Genomic DNA, 21,240 nt, shown 5'->3' on the forward strand with positions numbered 1-21,240 from the left:
GTGCTGGAGCATGTCCAGAGAAGGGCAACGAAGCTGGTGAGGGATCTGGAGAACAAGTCTTATGAGGAGAGGCTGAGGGAACTGGGGTTGTTTAGTCTGGAGAAGAGGAGGCTGAGAGGAGACCTTATCGCTCTCTCCAACTGAAAGGAGGTTGTGGCGACGAGGGTGTTGGTCTCTTCTCCCAAGTAACTAGTGATAGGACAAGAGGAAATGGCCTCAAGTTGCACCAGGGGAGGTTTAGATTGGATATTAGGAAAAATTTCTTCACCGAGAGAGTGGTCAGGCATTGGAACAGGCTGCCCAGGGAGGTGATGGAGTCGCCATCCCTGGAAGTGTTCAAAAAACGTGTGAATGTGGCGCTTCAGGACATGGTTTAGGGGACATGGTGGCGCTGGATTAATGGTTGGACTTGATGATCTTGAAGGTCCTTTCCAACCTAGTGATTCTGTGATTCTGTGATTCTGTGAAATCACCTCCCTGTCCTCCATGTGCCTTAGCATAGCTTCCAGGAGGATCTGTTCCATGATCTTCCCAGGCACAGAGGTGAGGCTGACAGGTCGGTAGTTTCCACGGTCCTCCTTGCTACCTTTATTAAAAATGGGTGTAATGTTTCCCTTTTTCCAGTCAACTGGGGACTTCACTTGACTGCCATGACTTTTCAAATGACATGGAGAGTGTCTTGGCAACTACATCAGCCAATTCCCTCCAGACTCCAGGACGCAACTCATCATGTTCTATAGTCTTGTGCATGTTCAGGTTCCTTGGTTAGTCTTGAATGGGATCTTCTCTGACAGTGGGAGGAACTTTGCTCCTCCAGTCCTTCTCTTGAGATCTATCCCCTTGAGAGGTGTGGTAAGAGAGACTGCCGGTGAAGACTGAGGCAAAGAAGTTGTTGAGTACCTCAGCCTTCTCCTCATCCATTCTTACCAGTCTGCTATTCTTGCTCATCAAGGCAGGTATGCTTTCTTTGACCTTCCTTTTCTGGCTGACATACCTATAGAAGCCCCTCTTACTATGCTTTGCATCCCTTGCCAAGTTCAGCTTCAGCTGTGCCTTGGCTTTCCTGACCCCATCCCTACACAACCAGGCAGTATCCCTGTACTCATCCCAGGATACCTGTCCCTGCTGCCACTACCTGTGCATTTCTTTCTTGCCCTTTAGTTTGCCCATCGGCTCTCCACTCAGCCATGCTGGCCTCTTGCCTTCCTTTCCTGATTTCTTACATCTGGGGATCGAGAGCTCTTGCATTTTCTGGAAAGCATCCTCAAAGATCTGCCAGCTCTGTTCTGCTCCCTTGTCCCTGAGAGCAGTTTCCCAGGGGGTCCTGTTGACTAACTCCTTGAAGAGCTAGAATTTTGTTTTCCTAAAATTCAGGGTCCTGACCTTACACTTTGCCTGCCCCATATCCCTCAGGACTGCAAACTTCACCATTGCATGACCACTGCAGCCCAGGCTGCCTCCAGTCTTGTCATCACCAGTTAGCTCACTTGCGTTGGTAACTAACAGTTCCAATATGGCATCCTCTTTGGTAGGGCTGTCTATTACCTGGCATAGGAAGTTATCCTCCACGCACTCCAGGAGTCTCCTGGATTGCCTACAGCTTGCCATGCTACTTCTCCAAGCAGATTTTGGGGTGGTTGAAGTCTCCCAGCATGACAAGAGCCTGCAAGCATGATGCCTCCCGTAGCTGGAGTAAGAAGGCTTCATTAATAGGCCCACCTTGATCTGGCAGCCTGTGGCAGACACCAGTCAAAGGTTTCTTTTGTTGCCTCAGTTGCTGATTCTTACCCATAAGCTTTCAACCTGCTCGTGGCTATTCTTCAGAACAGTTCTTCGCACTCTATCCATTTCTTGACATGGAGGGCAACGCCTCTGCCCTTCCTTCCTCCCTCCCCAGTCCTACAGCCTGTATCCATTGATAGCTGCACTCCAAACATGGTAGTCATCCCACCAAGTTTCAGTAATGTCAACCAGGTCATAGCTTTCTAGCAGCATGGCGGCTTCCAAGTCCTCCTGTTTGTTTCCCATGCTGCGTGCATTAGTGTAGAGGCACTTCATCCGGGCTCTCAGCCATGTCACCCTCTTAGAGGAGCACCCTTTAGTTCCTTTGAGGTCTCTCTCTGATGCAACAGGCTGAGGAACCTCACTAGCACCCTGTGCCTCTAACCTTGGTGTGTCACCCCACAGCTTGTCATGGGTAAGCCTGGTATTATCCTCCTCCATCTTGGATTCTCGTTTAAAGTCCTGTCAATAAACCCCACTAGCTTGGAAGCAAAGACCCTATTCCCTCTTTGAGAAAAGTTACTCCCATCTGATGCCAACAAGCCAGGTGCCATGTAGGCCATCGTATTTATCAAAAAAACAGACACTGTGGTGGTGGCACCAGTCACAGAGCCATGCATTAAGAGACTGTGCCCATCTGTTTCTTCCTATGTAACTGTTTGCAACTGGAAGGAGGGAGGGAAAAATAACCTGTGCTCCAGATTCCCTTACCAAACATCCCAAGGCCCTGAAGTCTCTTTTGATCGTCCTTGTACTAGGAGTTGCAACTGTCTGCACCACATGGAAGAGCTGTAGTGGGTAATAGTTCGAGGGCCACACCAGGCTGGGAAGGTTCCTAGTGATATCCTTAACCCAGGTCCCAGGAAGGCAACAGAATTCCCGAAGAGAAGGGTCTGTCTGGCATATTGGACCTTCGGTTCCCCTCAGAAGGGAGTTGCCTACAACTATAACCTCTATTTTCTTTCCTCTTGGGGATGGTCATGCTGCAGGGGGTAGGCCTTTCTGACCTTGGCAGCACCGCCAGTGTATCTGGACCATGATCCACTTCCTCTGCGGACTGTCATTCCACATCCAGAACCTCATCTCTTGTACAGAGGCACCTGGGGAGGCAAGGTAGGCAAGGAGGGGGTTGCCTGCCGCCCCGAGCATGGACTTGCCTCCATTTACTCCTTTCCTTTAAAGCTACTGCCTTCAGCCTGGCAGGGGAGGATACAGGACCCCCTTGATCTTGGGTATTTTCTGGTGTCCGCTCCTGCTTCTGTCTCAGCGAGGACAGAGCATGGTTCCTTGAGCTGATCTCTTTCTCGTACTCCCTGATGCTCCTTAACCTTTCTACCTCCTCTCATAGCTCTGCCATCAGGCTGAGCACATCATCCACCTGGTCACACCTCACACAGCTGTTCTCACTACTGTTGTTGGTTACCACTGAGAGGCTCTGGCACTCTGCAGCCTGAGACCTGGATGGCTGCATGTTTCTATGGGAGCTCTGGGTTGCCACATTCATTCTGGTGGCTGCAGAGGATGTGGCTTTCCACTGGGTGGCTACCATAGCTAAGCTTCTCCTGAGAGGCTGATGACCACCAACTGAACTCACTTCTTGAGCTGGTAGGGTCACCTCCCTCCTGTGCGAAAGGTTGTGCCGCATCCTGGCTGATGTGCCCCACCCTGTCTGCCTGCTCTGGTCACAGCCCTCCTGATTGCTCACATTCCCGAGGCTGCTTTTTATAGTCATGGGGGTGGGCTGCCATTTCTCTGGCAATGCCCAGGCCTTGTCAGCATCTCCTGCAATAGCTCCTGGCTCCTGGTGGGTCTCTCTGCTGCTGTGGCATTTCCCTGCCTCAGGAAACCCCCAGTGCCCTGAGATCTGCTGCTCTTCTGTGGGTCAGATCAGCTCCGGAGCTGCTCCTCTCAGCAGCTAACTTTTTTTTTTGCTTTAAGGGAGAGCACAAACGCAGTTCCCCACTACCAGAAATTATGCAGTCTAGTTTCCCACATATGGGGAAATCGATGATGAGAACAGATACTACATAAGATCAATCCTTTATTGACTAACTGCATGCTAAGAAGTTCCTAGAACATAGAGGTTTCTGACTGTGCAGCTAAAATGTCTTTGGCACTGGAAAAAACTTGTGAAATATGATGATTAACAGAATGTGGTTTAGCCAGATGCAACAGTAGCTTTTCATTGTGCATGTGCTCACAGACAAGGTATAAAAGGGCAGGCCATAAAGGTTCACAGGAGGCAGGACAGATATCCTCAAAAAGGATAGAGTCTTCCCATCATGTAAATAAGTAAAAGACCCTGTTTTTAAGAGTAAAATGCTGTGCCAGAGTGATCTGGACCTAAGATGAAGCTGCTAGCTGGTGTGAAAAAAATTAATACTGCTTTATGGATTTTTCCTTGGTATCCTTTATGGATTTGGCTTTTGAACATTTGTATCTTACCTACCCAGGTCTCTAGATACATACTTGCTTTAAAAAAAGCACAAAATCTAAATAAAATGGCATAACATTTCTGTTCAGATCTACAACAGCCATTAAGTTGGAGAGGGCTAGAACTGTAGGGTTTAATTTGGGCCCCATCACTTCAGTGTTTAAGGTCCCCCTCCTCCCCTAGCCTTTACATGTGTCAAATTCTAGTCCACATGGAGTTCAGAGGACCTGTATTAGTACAAAGTTGTTCAGAGTGCATTAGAAATAATGATAGCTTGAGCTAAAAAAAGAAAAAAAAAGAAGAAATTGGAACTAAAAAATGTGATGTAAAGCAAAATAAAACCCACAAAGGGCAGCACTTCAGATATTGATATCTAATTAGCCTATCTTTTTATTCCTTCCTTTATTTTTGATGCTGCAGCTGTCAGTAACTTAATATACAGCTAAGCATTCAACACTTTATTTTCTGTTTTGTTTTATACATGGCAATTGGACAGGTAGTCCCAAAGTGTTCCTTTTTATTATGGATTATTCCCAGTGAATGCTCTGGCTGTAAGCACTTTATGACAGCAAGGTTATTGTAAAATGGCTTATTTTGCCCTTTGAAGTAGAGCTATAACACTGAGAATAACTTTTATGAGGCCTTGTGGGAATCTTGTTTTTTATGAAACTCAGTGATTATGTTCAGAGGCTGGAATAAATGTTCCCATTAACTTTTTGAAAATAAAAAAAGGGAGGAAAAGGAATGAGAGCATTTGCAGCTCTGATGTAGTAAACTATATTACAAGTAGTTTCCTGGATTCTCTGCCCTAGCTCTCACCCTAAAACTATGGTTAGACATGCCTAGGGACTGCAATGTACAGCAGGAATTAACTGTAACTCTATACCAGCAAGAAATTATCTAGTAGTGTTTCAACCATTTTCTATGTCCTATTGTAAGTGATGAAGACAGAGCACCAAAAATTGAGAAAGAGGATCTTTTCCAAGATTTTTAAGAGAAAGTTCAGGCTTTTTTTTTTTAAACACATAAGAAGAATGGAGTGAGTGAATGAGTGCCATAATCCTGTTCTAACTGTTTTCATTTTGTGAGAGAATGCTGAATAGCTAAACAATAAACAAAGGCTAGGTAATTAGACTCTTATAATTTCAAACTATAACTTTGTTTAGAGTTCTGAGTTATTAAGTATAACTTTCCTCTTGCCCAGGCCTTTATGCTTATAAAGGCACAGAAGCAGAGATCCTAAGCCACTGTACTGTTTCTTGATCTGGTATGAAGTAGTTTCAGGAAAGCCTGTGACCCCAAATACGTGGAATACATGAGGGTATCCAAGTCCTCAGTCAGGCCCCTGGCAGCAGTCATGAACTGTAATTATACATGTTCCTCTATATATTACCCAGCCTTTTCCTCAAATCCATCTAGTTTCTCCTAGAACTGAATACTCTTTCTTAGTGGCATGTACTGAAATTCTGTTTCCCTCTTGTCTTACACACCTGAGCTCCCAACAAAACCTTTTCATAGTAATGGAGAATTTTCTCTGATGGTAAGTGAAACAAATTAATCTGAATTTAAGTCCTTACTGCCCTCCCATCTCCGTGGTTCACCAAAAAGAGAATCCAAGTAAAGCATGTCAGAAAAGACATGGGTTACATGAAAGCACTGCAAGAAGAGCCTTTGAGATCAGTGTGCAGAAGGCAGAGATGTGCAGGGAAGATACAGTCATTTCATTGTCATGCAGCTTATCAGTCATCCTCTATCGTCCTCTGCCTGAATCGAATTTTACCCTCTTAGCCGCTCTCTGTGCTATGTGACCATATGAAAGCCCTACAGAAGTGAAGGACAATACAGGAATGAAAACAAAACTAACATCTCAAAAACAAGTTTCAATTTTTGCTAACGTTCACAAAGATTAATTGAAATACGAAGCCAGACAAACCAGTATGAGACCCTGAAAAACAGTCTTTAGAAAACTGAATGCAGAAATGTTTAGTTACAGGGTTATAAGACTCTGTCTCCTGATTATATAACACATGGGAAAAAATACAAGGAAAGAGGTGGGAGAAAAAAAGCCATTTATACTGAAAAGCTTTTCAACTTCCTGTCATGCTTACCTTTTTTTCTGGCACTAGTGAAAAATAAAATATTTGCTGAACTGAGGAACACCACTGAGTTCAACACTGAAAGAATATGCTGACAAGTCGCGCAGTTTCAAGGCTGCAAAGGTAAGATGCTTAAACACCCAGTGGAGCATATTTTCAGAATCCAGTTGTACATGGGTTTGCATTTTCATGGGAGATCTTAAAAAGGAGGGAAGGAAGACAGAGGATAGAATGTTAACACTATCTATCTACCAGAAAATTTAAAGAGTTTTATTTTTAGGTTACTTTTTAAGAGAAGGATTTGTTCTTTTGTTTTTAAATATAACACAAACTGCAGGTATTATCTGTCTATGAAAGACACTGACAGTAGTTAGGGCTGGGACAGACCACCAGTCACTCATGAGTCAGTCACGATGTCGCCCAACCCCGTTTTTCTCCATGCAGAAATTCTGACTTGCAAATTTTGTCCTGAGAACAGATATTTCTCCCTCATCTTATTTTTACAAGCCACTTAACAAGGGAGCTAACAGCTAGACAGTTAGGAATACAGTTTGTGTTGTGTTTATGCTGGTGAACGTTGCACTTCCAGGACTGGTTCCCTCTGTTCACTCAGAGATGTGTAGCAGCAAGGCAGATTTCCTGGCTACAGCCTCGATTATATCCCATTGAAGTTGATGTATTTTAATGCCACATTGAAAGTTAAGCATGTGCTTGAAAGTCTGAGGATCAATGTGTTTCCAGCCATCAATTCTGAGAGAGTAAGGCCCTTAATTCAGACATTATTTCTTTGTTGGCTTGTTCACTGGATGTAAGACTAAGAGTACGGATTTGACTAGTTAGTTGAAGCATGCACTGCTGAGCAGCGGGCTTTTGTGCCATTCATTAGCAATATAAGAACAGGTCTCCATCTGGAAGTTGCTGTATCACAAGCTTTTGTAAGCAAAAAAGTGCTTTACATTGTGTTCTTTGACACATACATATGAGAGAAATATTTGGCTATGAAGCTTTGCATAGGAGATACACAGAAGTCTGATCCTGTAGATTTCATTACTGCTGTGATAAGGCAAAACTGTTCTCTACATCAGCTACTAATAAATGCTGCTGCAGGCCTTTAGGTGATGCATCATTGGTCACCCTTTGTATCTTCATATTTGTGAGTTGATGAGACTCTAATTCATTGAGTCCTCAAGAGAGGGGGCCACTGGTACAGGAAGTGACTAAATTCTGCTGCTTGCTTGACAGCACCAGTCTTGTTAGTCTCCTCTGTTGGAGGAGGAGAACAGAAACAGAGAAAACAGTGAAAGAAGATCATAAACTCTAAGTTATTCTTATGCTAGAAACAAAGTTTCAGGTGTTCTAAAATAGGTGGCAAATTTTTGCACTTTTTCTAACAAGTGAGAGTTTGCAATACTGTACTTACTTTCTTAATAGTACTTACACTTTGCAAGAATAAATCAGTCATGTGCATGTCCTCAGTGGTTAAGTCAGTGTATGAGACAGATTTTAGGTTCATGCTGTTTTAAACGTAGCCTGTGAGACAGATGTTTCTATGCATTTCTACAGAGCCTCTGAAGAGAATCGTCTATTATTTTTGTTTATTGCTCATCTTTTTTTTCTCTATTATGCCTGTTTATATATATTTTATACAGGTTACTTTTTTTAATGAAAGTGCTCTTGACATTTACGTTATAGAAAAGTATCCATATAGAGTTCTACACTGTTATCACTGTGGCTATATTAGTCTCACAGTATATGATTTGGGGCATGCAAGTGAGCATGGTATTTAAGGTGTAAGCATGACTTTGTTACTGCTCTCAATAATATTAACAATAACATTTCCCTATTCTACAATGTATAAACCTTTCCTGAAAACTCTTTGCTGTTGTTTTCTTTGCTTCTTTCAACCTCTTTGGGGCAACAAACATTTACAAAACAACGATCCAAATATAAGTTCATATAATAGTGAAATTACACCCTTTGCTTCTATTTGATATGCAATGTACAGCTATAGGTTATATTGAAATCATATCAAGAGATGTTTTTGCTATTAACTGAAATGTTTTTGGCCTTTGACCTCGATTTGAGATTTGGAAATCACTTCCCTATGAAGCATTGTAATTATTACCATATTTTGAGTTTTCATTGAAACATTAGATTGGATATTAGGAAAAATTTCTTCACTGAGAGGGTGGTCAGGCATTGGAACAGGCTGCCCAGGGAGGTGGTGGAGTCGCCATCCCTGGAAGTGTTCAAAAAACGTGTGGATGTGGCGCTTCAGGACATGGTTTAGGGGACATGGTGGTTCTGGATTAATGGTTGGACTTGATGATCTTAAAGGTCCTTTCCAACCTAGTGATTCTGTGATTCTGTGATTATTAACAACAATAATATTATCAGAAGGGTATAATGCGTGCTTCATTATAAATTCCATCTAGATATTGTGGCATTTTGCATTAAAAATGTGTCTTAATAATCTCTTCATTACAAGGAGTCTCTTTCATATGCTGACACTTGTTTAAAATTGTCTTTTTCCACTCAGCTTTTAGATACTTTGTGATATAAAAGTGTTCCTCATTTTCATTAAGTGCAAACATAATATTCTCTTCTGGTAAACTATTATTACAATTGAAAACAATTCTTTTAATCAGTTGGTGCATTTGATTTACCAAATGTTGTGTGCTTAGAATTACTTTACATTTTAATTAGAGCTGCAGCAATCTGTTACCTAGCACTGAACTCTGATGAACAGGAGTCTCTAAGCATGTTTGGAAAAGCTCATGAATTCTCCGCTATTCACCTAATGAGCTGTCGGAAAGGTTCCATCAATAGTGTAAAAAAAATTGTTTTAAGGACCCTCCAGACATATTCGAGAAGCTTGAATGAACAAGGACTAATACAAAATGAGTGCCATTAGGCTAAATATTTCTGGAAATGTCCTTTGCTGCTGATTTAAGGAGAATTAAACGTCATGATTAAACGTTTGTTTTTGGCAGGGGAGGTGGGTGTGTTGAAATATAGATTATAAAACGTTGCTATTAATAGCTTCAACATTATCTCTGGAAAGACAATATGAAGGTATTTCTAATTATCTACTTATCTGCCACAATACAAGGGTAGATAGGGCCTTTTCTATCCTTCATTAACCACAGCACAGGGATTTGAAGAGTACATAACAAAACAAACTTCTCTGTGGGTTTTTTTGAACCGCACAACCACTGCCTGAAATAGAATTGTGACAGACAATAGTCTTTTAATGGATTGGCAAGTGAGTGGAAATCTAGTACCCGCAGCATTTCCACAGTGTCACACATAAGATTGTGAAAGAGGAATATTCTTTTTGACAGTTTCTGCTCTAAAGGAACTGAGAGTCACCAAGTGATGATCTCTTCACATATTAGTGGCCTACTACTCATCTGTGAATTGACAGAGACAAAATAAATCATCTGTATTATTCACAGCACAAAGGTTATGGCATAGCATCCTTTTGGAGCTTATAGGGTATGTGAATGTCACTGTGCAGGATATATTCTCAGGAAGATGTGGTAGAGTAATCTGCTGTTAGTAATAGCTCTGTAAATAAGTTATAACTAAAACTTGTTGACTAGCTAATACCTTGAGTTAAAAAAATAGACATCTGATCTCTAACCGTGTGTCAGTCATCTCACTCCTGTCATTGATAGAAATATTCCAAGTTTGTAAGAAGAAACATATGTATAAATATTTAAAAGTGGAAGAGCATGCACAGGAATATTTACTACTGATGTGGCAGTGAATAAAATATCAGATACTTACAAGCCAATATACAGTGCCCAAAGAGATTCCGGGAAAACCCAAATCACACTAAAGGTACCAGGTTCTAAGATAATTCTAAGATAATTTTTCTCTTCTTTACTATTAGCAGTTGAATCCTGGACTGCAACACAATGAACAGTCAATTAGATATTTTTTGAGAAATAAAAGATGGTTTGTTAATCTACCTCATTTAAGATTTTCTTTACCAGCTAGAAATACAAAGTTTCAGAGACAAAGGACAATAATTTAGGTCTGCTTCTTATCTGCAACATATAACACTGTTAAAATTAATTTTTAAATAACCTACCAGTGTTATAGGCAGTTCTGAAACCAATGCATTACACTTAAGGCTGAAAGGAGAGACTGGATGTTGCAGAATCATTTATATTACATGCATTACCTCCATCATTTCCTTATATCACACACATACTTTTTCCTTCTGACTAATCTGCTATTTGCAATAATAAGAAAAAAGATTGTGGTGGGGATTGGTTGACTCAAGTTTTCTAGTCAAATCACAAATTAAGTAAAACTTCTTGTGGAGAACTATTGTGTTAAGATCCCTTTGCCTTACAGAAGTAATGCAGAGACTGTAGTAACAAGTTCAACTTCAAATTTTTGGCAAATCCCAGGTATTCTGCATCAAAATTCTAATAGGTGATTGAGAAATATTAAATGTGCTTTGGGTGGGAAGTAGGTATGATTGGAGCAGCTTAGTAGATACTAAGAGTTCATTTGTGAGAGAAACCCAGAGATTACTGCTTAGATGTTGAATACTTGCAATGTTACCATATACCTGGATTCAAATTAGGTATGTGATTAAATCTTTAATTTACGAAAGTCAAGATTTTAAAAAGCCAAGATTTTTTATGTGTGCTGCACTGTAAACATCTCATAGAAAATGTTTTATAGAAGACTTGCAGAAAAGAGAAGATTTTCATACCTGAAAGGAGGTTGTAGCGAAGAGGGTGTCAGTCTCTTCTTCCAAGTAGCAAGTGATAGGACAAGAAGAAATGGTCTCAAGTTGCACCAGGGGAGATTTAGACTAGGTATTAGGAAACACTTCTTTACTGAGAGAGTGGTCAAACATTGGAACAGGCTGCCCAGGGAAGTGGTTGAGTCACCATCCCTGAAGGTATTTAAAAGATGTGTAGACGTAGCACTTAGGGACATGTTTTAGTGGTGGACTTGGCAGTGTTAAGTTTATGGTTGGACTTGGTGATCTTAAGGGTCTTTTCCAACCTAAATCATTCTATGATTCTATGATTTATGAGCACAGATATTTCTCAGGTATCTACATTCTATTTGTGAAGACAAAAAAGTTCCCAACAGTATACATCTATGAGCAATTAAAAATGCCAAAGTGGATGCATGTGAAGAAGATCCTTTAGACCTTTGTGCCATTTATTTTATTGTCTCATTGGTACAATGACACATCTATACGATGAGCTATATGGATATGTATAAATTATCTATTTATTTTCCAAATGTAAACAGTTTAATAACTCTTAACGAGACTTGATTCACAGTAAAAATGGATTTATTTTCTTCACTCTTTTTAGATGCAAAGCACAGATTTTTTCTTAGATTTACCTAGCACATCTTTCTTATGTGTTGGTAGCATTGTTTGTATTACGCAGAAGAAATGAATGTTTCATTAGATATGTCATGTACATATAAAACTGCCTTCCAAAATAAATAATTGCCCTCCTTTTAATTAAAAACGGGGGAATTGCAGTGGACATTATTTACACTACAAAATTTGATGTGAGTCTATTGACAGCTAATGATTATGGTTATCTATCTGTGTCATAACTACATTCATACAGCATTAACATACATCATTCCTGTCCTACTAATCAATTGACGACCTATTCAGTGGACTAACAGTACTATGGATGCACAAATATCCAAGCCGGTCAGGATATTGTGTGCACATACTTTGTATGCATGTATGCACAGAAAATAAGACTTTTGTTATGCAGGTTTTATCATTAAGAAAGATAAAATTCAAAGAAATGCATTGGGCATTCGTGGAAATTGTATGTCTTAGACCAAAATTTTTCATGTCACTGCCTGTGTCTGCTGTCTGAGAAGGAGAGTTGAAGATTGCTCAAAGACAGGTTTCTGAAGTGTCAAGAATATCCACTGAATATGAAGGATAAACAGTATTTATTGGCTGTTGATAGATGGATAGGCTGGTCCATGACCTGCCTGATCTTTTTGAAGAGATTATTAGTACCCCGCCCCATGAGTATATCACTAAAATGTTTCTTAAAGTAGTTGTCACCATATGTTTATGGGGTTTAACAAAACAATTAAGGATGTAGATCCTCATGTCACTCAAGCTGGGTGATAGCTTTTCTGCTCTTAACAAGTCATGGTTTGCCACCGGCTAGCATATTTAAAATTGAACTTCCTTTAACTATGGAATGGGTTGTAATATGTGGGACTTGTTGGAGATATGCTTAAATATAAACGCATTTTTTCAATTTTGAAGATATTTGAATGTTATCATTCTTTGCTCTAAACAGTATGATGACAGCCTCTTGCCTATGACTACAATTTGTATGCATAGAAGGCACAAAAATTTCCTCTTTAATACTTGTGGAAATCTAGACTAGGATGTCAGGTATGTTAGTCTCCCACAAATTATACTGGACAATGTTTTATCTTTAGGAGTACTTTCTGTTTTGTTTTGTTGCTTTTTCCAGGAAGATGTAAAGATTTCTTTTTTCTTTGACATATCACCGTCATTTAGATCAATGTGATGAATTACTTTAATTTCAATAAGTGTATGTATTTGGACCTTTTGGAGAGCAACAGAATATGTAACTTATTTTTTGAAAGGTCATCTGTACCACTGGATAATTTCACTGTCTTACCCTACCCATTAGGAAAACCAGTGTAAGCGTTCTCTTTGATTCTCTGTTTACAATACCCACACATATATGTATACAAAATGGTAGAACAGGAATATTGAACTCCAGTAAAGAGTTGGTGATTTAGAGTGTAGTCCTTTACTATTAAATGTGAAATACTTCATGCAGGACAATTGAGTGACAGTCCTATAGCCTCTTGGATAGTCTGCTGTGCTCCATTTAGACTATATGTTTCTAAAGTGTTTGCGGATTTTACTAACAAATTGTTCACCAGCACTCATGTCATGACACTGATTAATGTTTGTCCACTTTTATATATTACACAGGAAAACAGCATCATCCGCTGACTTTAACAGCCTGACCATCCTCCCAGATATGAAAACAAATTGAAGTACCTTGCATGAATTACCTTGTACAGTTTCACTGCTCAGAGCAAGTACAGAAAGCCTATTCACAGAGCACTGGGAGATCCAAAAGAGGGTTTTAAAGGAGATTTAAAGACAAAGGAGTAAGAAAGAGGGAATATAATGTTAACAGGAAAAGCAATTACAGGGATACTCCCGAATATTTCAACTACAATGTGGTTTTAAGAAAAATAAAACCTGTATCCCTCCCTCTACCCTTTCTTTCTCCTATGTGGTGCTGGTGGAAATATTACCCTTGCAAAGAAATTTCATTAACAGTGGGGGGGTGGGGGGGTGGGGGGCGGGGTGGGGGGTGTTTGTTTGCTTGTTCATGTAAAGGCTAAATATTATCAGCACAGAACATGTAGGAAGGTTATATAAAACTGAAAAGTGACTATACAGTATGGAGAGTATCTGTGCTGGATCACACCAAAGATCAGCCTAATTCAGTGTCCTGCCTTTGGGAGTCCCCTTTCTCAGTGTCTCTGAGAAGGTGTAAAAGATTAGGGCATGTCAACCACTTCCCAGACAATCTAGAAACTGTAAATTCTTCTATGGAACCTACAAATGTATAGCTACAAAGAGACAATCTGTACAGGAGTAAAGGAGGGATTACAGACTTCACTAGATGAGCTATTGAAAGTGAATAACTACAGCAATGTGGTAGCTTCTTAAAGCCGAGATACAAGTCATTGTTAGTAAGGATATTGTAATCTCAGTGGTTTCTCACCACAGAAGTGAGAGCTGAAGAGAGCTAAGTGTAATGGATATGTCTGCATATCAAGGTGAGTCATGTGGATATGGCTCCATATCAACTTGGAGTCATCACCAAAAAAGAAGACCGCCCTAAAAATAAACATTTAGACATGGGTAAAGCATGTTATCTGGAGCACAGAGACATGCTGTAGTATGTCATTAGGAATATCCTGACTGCTAATGAAGTAGCTACTTGGATACATGGCAAAAAAGAAATAAAGCATTCTGTGCTGTCACCTGCTCCAGAAATTTGATTTCTTGGATAGTGAATGACCCAGCCAAAAAACCTGAGGCTGCTAGAACTTACAACACAGAGAGTTTTTTTGGTGGATAAAGTAAACCCCTCTACTTTTAGATGCAAAGCTGCTGCTGTTTTCAGTCCAAGATGAATAATAGAGGGGAACATATGTAATATGCAACACATCTGTTTCTGCTTAGGTCAGGGATGCTACTTTCTATAAGAAAGATGTCTAGTTTTTTTCTTATTTCAGTGCTAATTATTGATAGATGATGTATTTTTAACAAACAACAAAAAGATTTTTTTTTCCTCCTAACAGAGACTTTCAGACATAGAAGGGTTTTTCCTAATGAAATCTTGAAGTAAATCAAAGATTACAATGGGAGAACAACCCATTTTCTCTAGTTCCCATTCCTTTTTTTTTTTTTTTGAGATCTGTGCTCCTATTTTCTCCTCCTTTCTCTCCATGAGAGAATAGTGCTCATGATGCCCATCTTCCTTTCTGAACACCCCTAAAAACATTGTTGCATCTAACCCACAAAGTCTACCGGAAAGAAAAAAAAAATGGTGTTTATTAAGCAACTAAAAGTAGCCTTTGGGATTAAATAACATGTCTTTATATCACAGGTAAGTAAGGTTGTCACAGGGGAACTTAATATGTTTAAATAATTACAGGTTTTATAGTCTTCTGTAATATTCCAGTAGTATCTGGCTCTGGAAGAGTAGAGTTGGTAAATACTGACAGGCTGGTTATGTTCACCATAATACACATGGGTTGTCAGCCATTGCCTTACTACAAACATAAAGGAGAAAATATTTTTTTCTCTCTCTTTTATATTTAAAAGGTGGGGGTAATTTTAGCTGGCAGATTGCAGTTTAGCACTTAGATGTGTCAGACGTTTTTGTTATCTATTGTACAGAAAATTGTTCTCTCCTAAAAAAGAGGAAATACCAACCCAAGATTATTTAGGCACCAACTCTCCATGCCTTGAATTCTGGTGAGAGTGCCTATTGCCTTTAATAGGAAAAGACTTTAAGAAGGTGATGTTTGGTTTTCATTTACTATTGTAAAGTGGTCATCTGAAAGAGGGTTCTGATGGACTGATGAACAGAATTTATAGCTATTTTTAGGGAGCCTAATTGCTTAAATGAGTAGGAACTGATAAAACGGTCTGTTCTTCAAATAACTTTCTCTTAAATTCCTGACATTCAGCTTTAACTATTCTTTACTCCTTTTAGGAAATTAAAGAGTATAATCTATGTTTCATTACATTGTTGTTGCACTTATACTTTTCAAAGCACAGCAAATTAAGGTAGTGAATATCTTATCTCACTGACTAAATACTGCTGAAAGCTTTCAGATACAGACTCTGAATATGCCTCTCTGTTATAATGTATTTTCATACGTTTTGTATATATTGGTTACATCAAAACGTCTTCTGGTGTTACGGTGTTACAGTGTCCTTTTTTTTTTTCTTCTTGAATTTCTTAGGGCTGTATTCCCATTAAAATTATAGTTCTTGTATTATTTTGCATAGATTTTTAACTTTCTTTCCATGGTTTCATTATCTTCTCTATTTTTTCTCAGGCTAATGGCAGTCTGATGGAAACTTTGTTAAATGAATTTTCTCAACCAGATGTGTCATGAATGAGTTTAATAAACCCAAGGGGAATTTTTTCTTCTGTGAGTTTGTCTAATCACTTTTTGAACCTAGATAAACCATTGATATCTGCACCACTCTTGAGGCAATTCCAACATTTAACTACAGTAAGTGTGATTAAGTTTCACCATTTCTTCATTTTTAACCTGTCATCTGACATAGTCATTTAGCTATTTCACATTGTTACTTATGAAGACATCTATCATATACTTCTGCAGTTATTTCTTTTTCATGCCAGAAAGTCCTAGTTTGTTCTCATTTTCTATAGATTTGACTTCAGGCATACTGCAGGTCCATAGAGAACTAGCATAAAGATTCTTGTTTGTTTTCCTGTTCCTTTCCTGAGGTATTGGATTTATTGGGTTTTTGAGCACTACTAGGTGTTTTTGAAGTTACAACTATTTCCTCTCTCCTGAGTTTATCACTGCCTGTGTGCAGTTAAGACTCAGTTGCCCTTCAGTGCATTACTTTTAATATCTATCACCATCCAGGTTCACTTGCTATTTTGTCACTTGATTGCTCAGTACTTTGAGGTCCTTCTGCAGTTTTTTTTCAGTCAGACCACATTTCTAGTACTCTGAATACTTCGCTATCATCAGTGAATGCTATCACACCTTTATTTACCTCTTTTTCTACATCTTTCAAGTTTGATGCTTTCTCCCTTTTAAGTACAACTTTGTTTAAAGAGTTATAATTTTTAAATTAAAAACTCATGGAGTTGCTGGAACAAAACCAGTTTGCTCAGGGCAACCTCCCTCTCTTGTTCAAGTACAGCATGGTTATATAATTTTGGACAAGCTTTTCTGAGGGTCATATCAAGTATATAGGCTCATATTCTCAAGACTTCCAGCTCTCACTCGGTTTATTAACTGCATGATGAAGAAATGTGAAGCATTTATAAATACAGTACTAGTTGTTGCCAATTCTTAACTGCTGTTGGGCATAGAGAATAGTTACTGATTGGTGAAAATGAGAACACTGCAGCCTGAATGCTGGAAGAGACTTAATTGTTTACCTCCAATAAGGTTTTGCTCATTAAGCCTTCTAGTTTGTTCTTTCTTTGTGTATGTTACTGTGAAGCTAACGAATAAAGTTTCTTTATTTCTGCTTGACATCACAAGCAAATGTGGTTAATAGCTTCCAAATAAGTAGTGCTTACTACCTAAATAGAATATTTGAGCTTCCATCACTGAGGAATTTTATTTCATTCTTCACTGACAAGTCTAGCAAATTTTATTTGGCACTTTTGACAATACATAATGTGTAGGCAACATGTGTTGTATTTATAAGAGATGCACCACATCATATGAAATATTACTTGTCATTAGAGCCTCCATCAGTCACATCTGACTGGCATAAATCAAATACAACAAATTCCCATTTCCAGAATAGGAATTGTTCTGGCAAGTGTGCCATCACATAAACATATTATGTTGGGAAAAAATAGAAATACACCAAGCATTTGAAACGACACCCATAAAACTGCAAATAAAACTGACAATAAATGTCAGTATAACAAAGTGTATAGCCTGTGTTCTTGCAGAAACCCTTAATATAAGCTGATGTGACTTACAGTGAAAAAAATGTTACTGTTAATAAATATGAATAATGGAACACAAACAAAACCAATACCAAAACTTAGAGCCAGTTTGGCAGCTGCCGTTAATATTTCTTATGTAATAGTATGTGATGTGCAAGTATGAATCTTCTTTTCTTGGTAGTGTGCTAATTCTCATGAGTAAGGTAAATGGCGTTCTGTTTTCCAGTCTTTTCAGATGATACACTGTAGGTTTTAGCTGCACTTCACATATCTGATTGTGATATTTTTTTGAAATATTATTTCATTAACAGCTCGAGCTAAGAAAGGATAATGTTTTTATGTGATTCAGAATAAAATGTTGTGTTCTCAGAGAACTATAAATGTTAAATCTTGTATGCCATGTTATTCAAGCAAAAAGTCTGCCAGCGCCTATGAGATTTGAATGTCCGTATAACTACAAAATTCACTTATCTAGATTTTTTTTTTAAGCACTAAATGGGAGATCTTGTTGTTCATGGACAACAAGTAATGTTTTTTTTCAGAGCAGAGGAAAACTTTACTTTTTTTTTTCCAGCACAGGTAGACATTCTTTATCTATATATAGCAACAAATCAAGATATTTCAGAACGAAGTTGTAAATTTTACTCATCTGTATTTTGTATGGAGGTAGCCAATAATTTACATCCTTATAAATCTTCCTTTGTCATGACCATTTTGATATTTTGAATGTAATTCCACATCAGTTACTAGTATTTCTGTATCTCACTAGTATTTAATCAAAGAACAAATGACATTATTATTGAACTATTTTCAGCTGTGGCAAAATAATTTGTTTCTCACAAAGACTGAAATTCACTGTCAATTATTTATGCAGAATGCAAAACATCATGAACCACCTTAGTATTGGTGTGAGTGGTTTTGTATAAAACTTCTTGAGGGAACAATTCTTTACGGTAAATGGGTACAGCCATAACTGTAATCAGCCTATATGAAGAGTTGTCCCATACAGATGAAATAATTTTGAGTATAAGGCTTCAAATAGGATTGAAACATTTACTATAAATGTAAATAATATGGCAGACATTTACATGTCTATTGAGCTATTCATTAAAAAGTTGAAATGAAAATGTGGAAGCACTGACAGCTGACTTTTATTATTGCAATGCATTTATGCATATGGAAGTCAAAATCACCATAAAGTTATTGTAATGGAAAAGACATTTAATGTAAAAACATTTGTAGGAATAATTTTAGAAAAGTCTGGATTTTGGAAAGACTACTCACTAACTGAAAACATGGAGATTTTGGAGATTTTTAGAAAAGAAAAAAAAAGCAGTTTCCTTTTTGGGTTGGGTTGGGTGTTTTTTTCTTGTATTTTTAATGTGAGTAGGCAGTGAAATAAACATGCAGGTCTACAGTAACCATGTTTGACTTGGATCTCATAGCAGTTCATGTGCTGATTTATTTTGGAACAAATTTTTTCCAACATAGTTCTTCTAACAGTCACAAAGTTAATGATTAAAAAACATTAACCTTAATAGTTGTAGCAGTGAAGAAAAAATAATTTGTGATCACAGCATGCTCCTACATGGATTGACTGTCCAAAAAGGAAAAAAGACATTCAGAGACAAAAGAAACCTATAGTACCTTGGTTCTGTTACAAAATCAATTTAATAATCAGATAATTGAGCAAAAAGATACAGGGAAGTAATAAGCTTTTAAAAAACTTGGCTTTCCTGTCAAAGTAGTGAAAGAACTTGGGGATATTCCCTTTCTAGGAGATATATTTAGTTTGTCTGCAGGTATACCTGTGCCTTCCTAAAATTATATAGTTCTCTTCTGGTAACTGGCATGAAAGCAGTCTCTATTTTTGGTTGTAGAGAAAAGCAGGATTGACTAGTTAGAATTAAACAGATAAATGCTTTAAAATGTTGTCTAATGCTGCGCCCTACATAAAGACACATACATAGAAGAGCACAACAGTCAGAGAAAAGTTGTTGGGCAATTTAAAGTAGCTGCATCACTAAAACATCAGATTTTTTTTATGCTGTAAGAGAGTAAATCTGAAAGTTATGTCAAAGCTAGAAGGATAAATCACTGATTCCACAGATTCCATCATGCAATTACTGGAAGGACAAGATATAAAACTGGAGGAAGACATGAAGGAATAAATATACATGACATTGCAGAAAGTAATAACCCCTGTAACTAGGGGCAGAAGCAGAGAGTAATGATCTGGAGTCTTTTAAAGAAGGTTGGTTGCTACAGGTATTTTCTTTAACTGATTTAACTAAGCAACTTGTTTAGCCAACATTATGACAAACTGAGCTACAACAATGTTCATAATTCTTTATATATGTAGTGAGATGGTTTTGGATAGTGGTCTGAAACTACTAAATTATGTATGTGTTATCCTTTTAAAAAGCAGCACAAGAAGCAACTCTAAGATATTTCTTGCTATCCTTAGGTGGACTGCTGACAACATAGTGAAAGCCTGTTTATTCTTTGTGCTGTGAGTGCACATGCCTGCAGATAGACTAAGCCAAGGTAGTACAGGTCAGCCCCAGGAAAGGACATTGCTATCACTTGCAATGTCTGCTGAAGAAAAACCCTCGAATTCAGAAATCTGCAAGAAAGTGGGACCTGGATGTACCTTTTCTTTTCTTTCATATATCCTCATGTTTTATCCCTATCCTGTCACAGCTCTGTATACCTCAGAGGTTTAAGCACTGAGTCTGATAAGAAAAGTTTGGCCCACAAAGGTTTTTTTCTTGGATCTCTGTAGTGCAGGCTGTTGACAAAACAGATAATTAAGTGGTAAGTCATTGAGTTTCCCCTGCAAACTTGGGTTCTTGCACTAAACCAAAAGGATACAGGGATAGGAAGTGCACTACTGTTTCAGCTTCTTGGCATAGAATGAAGACCATCCATGTGAGGAGCCAGAATAAGCTATCTACCAGCACAATGGGATTTGCTAGTGTTTATAAAGAAATAGTTATCCAATTTCTCTTTTTATATCCCCTATTAAAAGCTCCTGTAATGTAATAAACAGAAGAAAAAAAAGTTGTAGGTGAATAAGCAAAGTTGAAAAGAGCCAATCTGATAAATACTCCATGAAACTCCATGAAACTACACCTAGATACATGTATCAGAGAGAGAAAGAACAAACATCAATAGTATGTCAAGCATATCTGTGCCCTTTTTGAATGATACATGCATCCTTCGAAGCTAAAGCTGCATGGGAACTTTTACAGAAGGGTAGAATTTGGCTGAAAGCCTGAATCTAGATGATGCCACAAGTTCCATTCAATTTAATCAGCATTCTAATTTATTGAGTCCACCTGCACAATAAAGTAAAAACACTATGTAATAAATTGAGTCTGAGTTTCCTTTTCACAGGGTTTAAATTCAACATGGCAATACATTTTCCAGCATTTCTTTTATGGTTAAAAGAGGAAAAAACAAAGATTCAGCTATTTAAAATGGTCAACATAAGATAAACACCCTAATTCTATGTTTGTAGATTTTGGTGGTGTTTTTTAATGTGTAAATTAATTTAACTGAATGAATACTTCATGTGCAGCAGCTAGGTAATTAACTGACTTCATAATATAATCCTTGTTAAAATATTCTATGCATATGTAATATCAGTGGC

The sequence above is a fragment of the Phaethon aethereus genome (genome assembly GCF_964289735.1).
Source record: "Phaethon aethereus genome assembly, chromosome: 10".
Lineage (NCBI taxonomy): Eukaryota > Metazoa > Chordata > Aves > Phaethontiformes > Phaethontidae > Phaethon > Phaethon aethereus.